Genomic DNA, 7,732 nt, shown 5'->3' with positions numbered 1-7,732 from the left:
GTTTGAACAACTGCCTCTTGGTCCAGGTACAGATTCCTCATGAGCACAATTAAGTGTTCCGGAATACTCATACTTCGCAATGTTGTCCACAACTTGTCATGATCCACACAATAATAACCTGAGACTTTAATATTGGACAGAACATCTTGAAAGAGGAAATAGAGGACTTAAATGATACCGTAAATCAACTAGACTTAACAGACTATATAGAACACTCAACCCAACAATGCACAAAATACATTATATTTCAATGTACACATTCTTCAGGTTAGACCACACTGTAGGTCACAAAGCAAACCTTGATAAAATATAAAATACTAAAATCATAAGTTTTTCCTTTGATCACCAGGGAATGAAACTAGACATTGATAATAGAAAAAAAAAAAAAAAAAAACCTGGAAAATGCACAAACATGAAAATTATACAACACTCTATTAAACTACCAGTGGGTCAAGGAAGAAACCAAACGAGAAATCACAAATTTCTAAGAGTCAAATGAAGATGAAAGCACAACATACCAAAATGTATGAGATACAGCGAAGGCAGCAAAGGGAAACTTACAGCAATAAATGCCTACCTAAAAAAGAAGAAAGATCTCAAATTAACAACCTAACTCAACAACACAAGAACTGGAAAGACAAGAGCACACTAAACCTTCATCAACCATAAGAAAGGAAAATAACAAAGACCATAGCAGAAATAATAAACTTGAAAAGAGAAAAAAAAAAAAGAAATCAGAAGTTGTTGGGTTTTTTTGTTTGTTTTCATACCTTTGTGTATTTTGGAATTACAGGTAGAGAAGTTAAGTCTTACAAATTTGTATTACAATACGTGAGAGATTCTTTAAACAAATGACCCATGTTTGCAAATGAAAAACCAGATAAGCTTTCAAATACATTACAAATTAACAGGTGTCATCTCTAATATTATTAAATGTACATCTTAAATACATATACACACAGCACACTTCTTAACAAAATGTATGAGCCAATGTATTAAAGGCACAGATGCACAATCCCTACTGGAAGAAAAGGGCAGGGCCACATGTGCAGGAAAGTTGAAAATGGAACTAAGCCAACTCCTTATGATGCCAGGAAGATCATCTGTTGAGTGTAACACAGGAGGTTACACTCAACAGATGATCTAGGTTTCATTCGCCAAGATGTCCGATTTTACTTGTGAGCAGTCTCTTGAATAGAAACACAGGCAGACAATTTTACTTAAAATGCATGGTGAGTTTTTCTTCTGGGTATACCACTTTGGGCCATATGTTTATGCTCCACAGTTAAAACTTTTAAAAGCCATTTTTAAATAAATAATGTGTGTAACAAGTTGGAAGACAATTGGGTCACAATGATGCTCCTAAGTAGTTGTAGTTATTTATTTAAACAAGTCCATTGACTTTTTATGAAACTTTATCTATTTAGAGGTTAAAATCACTGATAAACCAAAACATTGCACTTGTAAAATCATGAGTAACTTCTGATCCCAGCCATTTCTTCCATGAATGGTGTCTGAAGAATAGTTTTATGGAGAAAACCTAATTCCAACTTACGCAGAGACCATTTCCAGGTTTGGGGCAGTGAACATGTGGCTAGTCATTCTGTTAACCACCTCCAGTCAAGACTCATCAGGCTACTGCCCTGATTCTCATTTGCTTCATGAATAATAGTACTTAAATGGTCAAGACAGTTCAAATTTTCTTCTATCATTTGTGCTAAAGTCTCCCACTCATGACAGAGGATGTTCCCTTTCTACTGAAGATGGGGGCAGCCATGAGGGGTTATTGCACCTTCTAGACTGGATCCGACAAGGGACTACTGGGCAGAACTCTGTGTACAGGCAATTTTAAGGAAGTGTCATATTTCTTTCTGTCTCTTTCCCTACATAAATATGACAGTATTTTCAGCTTTTTGATGCTACTGAGGGCCATTTCCACCTTGGGGAGTAGATTGATTATCTACTTACAGCCCAACAACTTGCTCAGATGGCCAAACAGCTCCTTGAGAACACGATTGTGGCTCTGCACAGTGTGCACAATGATCTTCACTGCCTCCGTGCTGTCGCTGTAGGAAAGATCCGGTGGCCTGGGCTTTAGCTGCTTATATAGATTGAGGGCATGCTACTCCAGAGATTCCATCAAGTTGCCCTGACGTCTTCCACAGGGGCTCTTCTGTAGCTCCATGATTTCAGTGTGCAAGGACATGATCTGACCCTCTAGGTAGACAATGACACCAACCTCAGCATAGTGGATGGCCTTTTCTTCCATTTCCTTTCATGATTTTAACATGTTTTCTGAAGGTAGTCCATAAACCAAATCAAGCTGAATGCTTTTGTGAAAAAACTCAAGTCTGGGTTTCAGTTGCTGAGATGCTGAACTCAAAGTGTTCTTCATTTTTGTCAAGTTAGCATTATATCTAAGAAGACTTACTATTGCTGCTCTTTTTCCCTGCAAGAGCCTACTGCAGTCTTCTTTTAGCCCAGGTACATAATGCTCTACTTCAGCCAATACTTTATGTAGTTGTATAATTGGTAGATGTGTTTTGCTGTCCTGTACAATATAATGTACACCATCAGATAAACTTCTGGAAGCAAATGGCCCTTCATATATAGTCTTACTTTTATCAAACAAATAAACCACACAGCGATCACAGCCTCTAACTCCATCCAGAACACACTGAGAGGCTGGCTTCTGAGGGTCTAGAGAAATTGCCATCTCTGAAAGCAACGCTTAAGAACCAATATTTATTCCAGTTTCACTCTCAATACGAGACTGTAGTGAAAGGAGATTTTCATCAGAAGACAACAAAAAAGAAATTATCTTTGCAGAAGTTATATTTAGGAGAAGTTGGTATTTTAAAAATATCATTAACAGTGACAAACCTTCAGCTAGATTGACAAAGAGACAAGATGCAAATAAATAAAATAAAAAATGAAAGAGATGATATTACACCTGATATAATAGAAATAAAGTCTTATGAACAATTGTATGGCAACAAACTGAATAACCTAGATAAAATTGGTGAATTATTGGAAGCACACACCTACACAAAAATGACTTAAAAGGAAAAAAAAAAAAAAACTTTAACAAACCCACAATAAATGAAGAGATCAAATCAATGGTTAAAAATCTCCCAACCACAAAAAAGTTTTAGACCAAATAACTTGACTGGGGAATTCTACCAAACATTTAGAAAAGACTTGACAATACTGTTTAAACTCTTACCAAAAATAGAGAAGGAAAGCATACACCCTAATTCATTCTATAAAGTAAACATAACCCTGATACCCAAATGAGATTAAGACACCACACACACACACACACACACAAACTAAGGCCAATATCTCTTGTAAATATAGATGTAAAAAAATCCCCAACAAAATACTAGCAAACAGAATCCAACAGCATATTAAAAGTCATACATCATGACCAAGAGGAATTTATTCCAGAAATGAAGGGATGGTTCAAGATTAGAAAATCAATCAATGTAATGCATCACATCAATAGAACAAAGAAAAAGAAGCACATGATCATCTCTATGGATGCAGAAAAAGCATGTGATAAAATCCAACACACTTTGCTAATGAAAGCCCTAAAAAAAGATTGGAATAGAAGGGAAATTCCTCAATATGATTTAGGTCATATATGAAAGTCAACACTCAACATTATACTTAATAGTGAAAGCCTAAGAGCTTTCCCTTGAAATGAGGAACAAGGCAAATTGTTCTTTTCAATATTGTATTAGGAGTCCTAGTCAGAGCAATAAGACAAAAATAAGAAACAAAAGGTATTTAGAGTGGAAAGGGAAAATAATTCAATTCCCAAACAGGAGTCCTTGCATCATAGTGGATTACGAGTTGGACTGCTAACTGAAAGGTCAGCAGTTCAAATCTACCAACCACCCCATGGAAGAAAGATGAGGCTTTCTACTCCTGTAAAGATTTACAGCCTCGGAAACTCTTCGCAGAGTTGTTGTGTTGGGACCAACTCCACAGCACACAACCACCACCACTACCTATTCCCAGATATGATTCTATTTATAGAATATTCCAAAGATTCCACAGAAAACTTCTAGAGCTAATAAAAGAATCTAGCAAAGTTGCAGGGTATACTATAAGCCAGAAATGAGAAATCTCAAAGGGAAATTAGGGAAACCATTCAATTTACAATAGCATCTAAAAGAATAAAATCCTTAGGAATAAACCTATCTAGAGATGTGAAGGACTTTTACAGCGACAACTAACAAACACTGCTGAAAGAGATCAAAGACGATTTAACTAAATGGAGAGATGTTTCATGTTCTTGCATTAGAAGGCATAATATTCTCAAAATGACAATACTACTACCCAAAGCAATCAATAAATCATAATCCTAATCAAAATTCCCACACAGTAAAACTAATCCTCAACTTTATATGGAAAGGTAAGAGCCCCTGAATAGTGAAAATAATGCTTAAAGAAAACAAAGTAGGAGATCTTACACCTTCTGATGTTAAAACATTTTATGATTTGAGGGCACTTGACAACAAAAACCAAATACAGCTATCTTAACAATAGACACATAGACCAATGGAATAGATTGACAGTCCAGAAATTAATCCACATTTATATGGTCAACTGATTGTTTTTCAATTAAAAATTGTTTTGTAAGTTTATCAATAGCATTTCAATCACATTTGCTATCTTTGTACTGCCCATCGGAACTTGGTATGCATCTATTGATCTTATTGATCTGAAAAACTTGTTTTGCCACTCTTCTCACAGATACATGAAAAATTTATTTTCATCTCGTACACACAGTACTAAATCAGTATTTTATCACAGGGCTATTTTATTTTTTTAATTTCTCTCAAAGTTTTTATTGTGAATTGAGTGAAAGTTTATAGGGCAGATCATTAGTTTTATATTGAACAGATCATATATTTTGTTTCATTACAAAGATTACAATTCCCTCCATATACCATCAGTTAACAGTATTTCTCTATATTCATTTTAGCTCTTTAAAAAACACTCAGGCATATATAATAATTTACACCACCAAAAGGCACATTCTTCAAGTCTACCTCATGGCCACCAGCTCTCAGTCCCTCTCTTTCCATGAATCTAGAGTCCTCAGCTGCTCCCTCTCTCCATGTCTCCATCTCTGCCTCCATTTCTGGTGTTGCTGCTTCTCTGGATAGGGCCCCACATTCTGCTTGTGCTCTTCTCTCTTGATGGTCCAAGGGTCCTCTGTTCCTGGACTGTAAGATTAACTGCTCCCCCATTTTTGTTACAAAACTTCTACCTTTAAAATTGTGACAGTCACAATTAGTCAGGATAACAATTACTCACTATTGAATCATAAGAATCTTATGCCCAACTCTTTTTACCAGACCCATTTAGACAAGATGAAAAGTATTCATTAGGGACTCTATCTTGCCCCCACACTCTTAAACTAAATTCCCTCTTGAAACCTTGTAAGCCAGTCACTGTGTGCCTTTATTGCTCCCTTATTTTAGGTAGCCAATGTCTAAGTTGCCTGTCCCTATCTACCCTGTATACAAAGGGGATAGCATTGATACTTGATGTGAAGACTCCTTCCCTCTCTGTTGGTATTTTGAGCTACTACCTCCATGAATATAGGTCAAGTTTATCAAATTGTAGCAATTTACCATCATTTCCTTTATCAAAAATTGGGGAATTTGTTGTTTTATTATTATTTTTTAATCTTCCTATAGTCTAAGGAGCTCTGGTAGCATAGTGATTATGAATTGGGCTGTGAACCGCAAGGTCAGCAGTTCAAAACTACCAGTTGTTCCACAGGAGAAAGATGAGGCTTTCTGCTCCTGTAAAGATTTACAACCTTGGAAACCCTGTACAGTGTTGCTATGAGTTGGAACCAACTCCATGGCACATAACCACCACCCCCAGTCAAGTTCTGATTATCAAGCCATTGAAACTAAGTCAAATGGGTACTATATGCAAGTTTGGGTGTTCTTGTGCATCTCCCCTCATTTCATATTAGCTGGATGCTTCACTCTTAGCTCTAGCCCTCTGTGGCTATGTCCTTGTTCATGGGCTCAGGCGTCCCCAGGTCTCACCACACATTGGACCAACCGCCCTTCCTCTTCTCTTTCTCATCTCCAGGTCAATGGGAGTCTATGGAACGTGGCTGAACTCAGCCCATTTCTTCATTGTTGCCTTTCCCCTTCTTCCACTCACCAGTAGGCCAATGTGGTCGCCAGCAAGCTTACATGCCTGCTCATGTATTCCCTTTGAGTTTCAGTCTTAAAGGGAACATTGTCCTGAAGGGACTTGACTGCTTGCCTTGATGGCTTCCCGACGAACAACTTGCTTATTCTTGTAGTAGCCAATCATAGTGCCATTTTTGAGTTTTTCCTGCTGATCTTTCTTTGAAGATGTATCGTCTTTTGCTCTAGCTGTTCCAGGAGGATCTGCTTGTCCTTTCTAGTAGGAATGTTCACCACAAAAGGTTCTGGATGGGGCTCAGGATTCCACTTAAAGCCCTATACACTGCAAAGGCTCTGCAAGAGGCCTGTTTCACTGGGTAAGTTCTAGGTATTCCAATCAGTTATGGGCTGAAGATGGGCTTACAAGCTTTCTGTAATCGTGTTTCCTGACATTCCTTTCTATCCCACTCATGTCTATTTAACAATAATAGTAGGCAAGAGAAACCAATATTCATAACAGTCAAGCATCTCAACATTAATTTCCCTTTTCTGACTATGCCTCGATCCCTGTATGTATATATGTATCCTCTGACTGTGCCAGAGCCCTTTGTTCCAAGGTTGCTTATGCATCACTGTTTTCCTTGGTCCCATTTAGCCCCTGCAAATCTGTCTCAGTGTTCCCCTATCTACCTTGTTCTTCCACTCCCTCACCCTTCTTGTATATTGCCCTCCCCAACACCTGAACTATGATGTGCCTGACCCCTACTCTGTGCTCTACCGTCGTCTCCCTCCACCTCCCCCAACCCCCCTCCGCCAATACACACACACACCAGTAACCAACAAAGAATTTTTTTCTCCTTTTAGTATGGGTATCTTTTCTTAAGCTTTTACAATAATGGTCTTATGCAGTACTTCTCCTTTTGTGACTGACTAATTTCACTCAGCATAATGTCCTCAAGGTTCATGCATGTTATGTGGTGGCTTACTGCTTCCTTGTTATTCTTCAAGGTAGCATAATATTCCATTGTGTGTATGTACCACAGTTTGTTTATCCATTCTTCAGTTATGGACACTTAGGCTGTTTCCATCTTTTTGCTATAGTGAATAGTGCTGCTATGAACATTGGTGTGCATATATTTACTCATGTTATGGCTCATATTTCTTGTGGATTGTGTGGATCATGACAAGCTATGGACAATATTGCAAAGTATGAGTATTCTGGAACACTTAATTGTGCTCATGAAGAATCTGTACATGGACCAAGAAGCAGTTGTTTGAACAGAACATGGAATGCATCATTTTTCTCTTCACTGGATGTTTAGTTATAAAAGATTTGATCTGTTCATACGTCTATGGAGCAGCCCATGTCTCTCACTCTATAGTAACCTTAGGTAGCATGTTGCGTTGTGGGTTTCCCGGTAACTGAGACTCAACGCGGATGTTACACCTCCCTCTGCCGGCCCTGCAAGACCTGTGTCCAATAAAGTTCTCGGATGTGAAAAAAAAAAAAAGAAAGAAAGAAATCAAATGACGTATTGCATTAGGCAAATCTGCCGCACAAG

The 7,732-nt window shown here is 37.8% G+C and overlaps 1 pseudogene; it reads right to left on the bottom strand.

The window, feature by feature from the left end:
* Positions 1-1,598: 1,598 nt before the first annotated feature.
* The window catches only part of LOC102814386, a 29,473-nt pseudogene continuing 23,339 nt past the window's right edge, over positions 1,599-7,732 (bottom strand).

The sequence above is a fragment of the Chrysochloris asiatica genome, unplaced genomic scaffold (assembly GCF_000296735.1).
Source record: "Chrysochloris asiatica unplaced genomic scaffold, ChrAsi1.0 scaffold00027, whole genome shotgun sequence".
Lineage (NCBI taxonomy): Eukaryota > Metazoa > Chordata > Mammalia > Afrosoricida > Chrysochloridae > Chrysochloris > Chrysochloris asiatica.
Note: the sequence above shows the minus strand (reverse complement) of the source record. Positions and strands in the feature narration are given on the sequence as shown.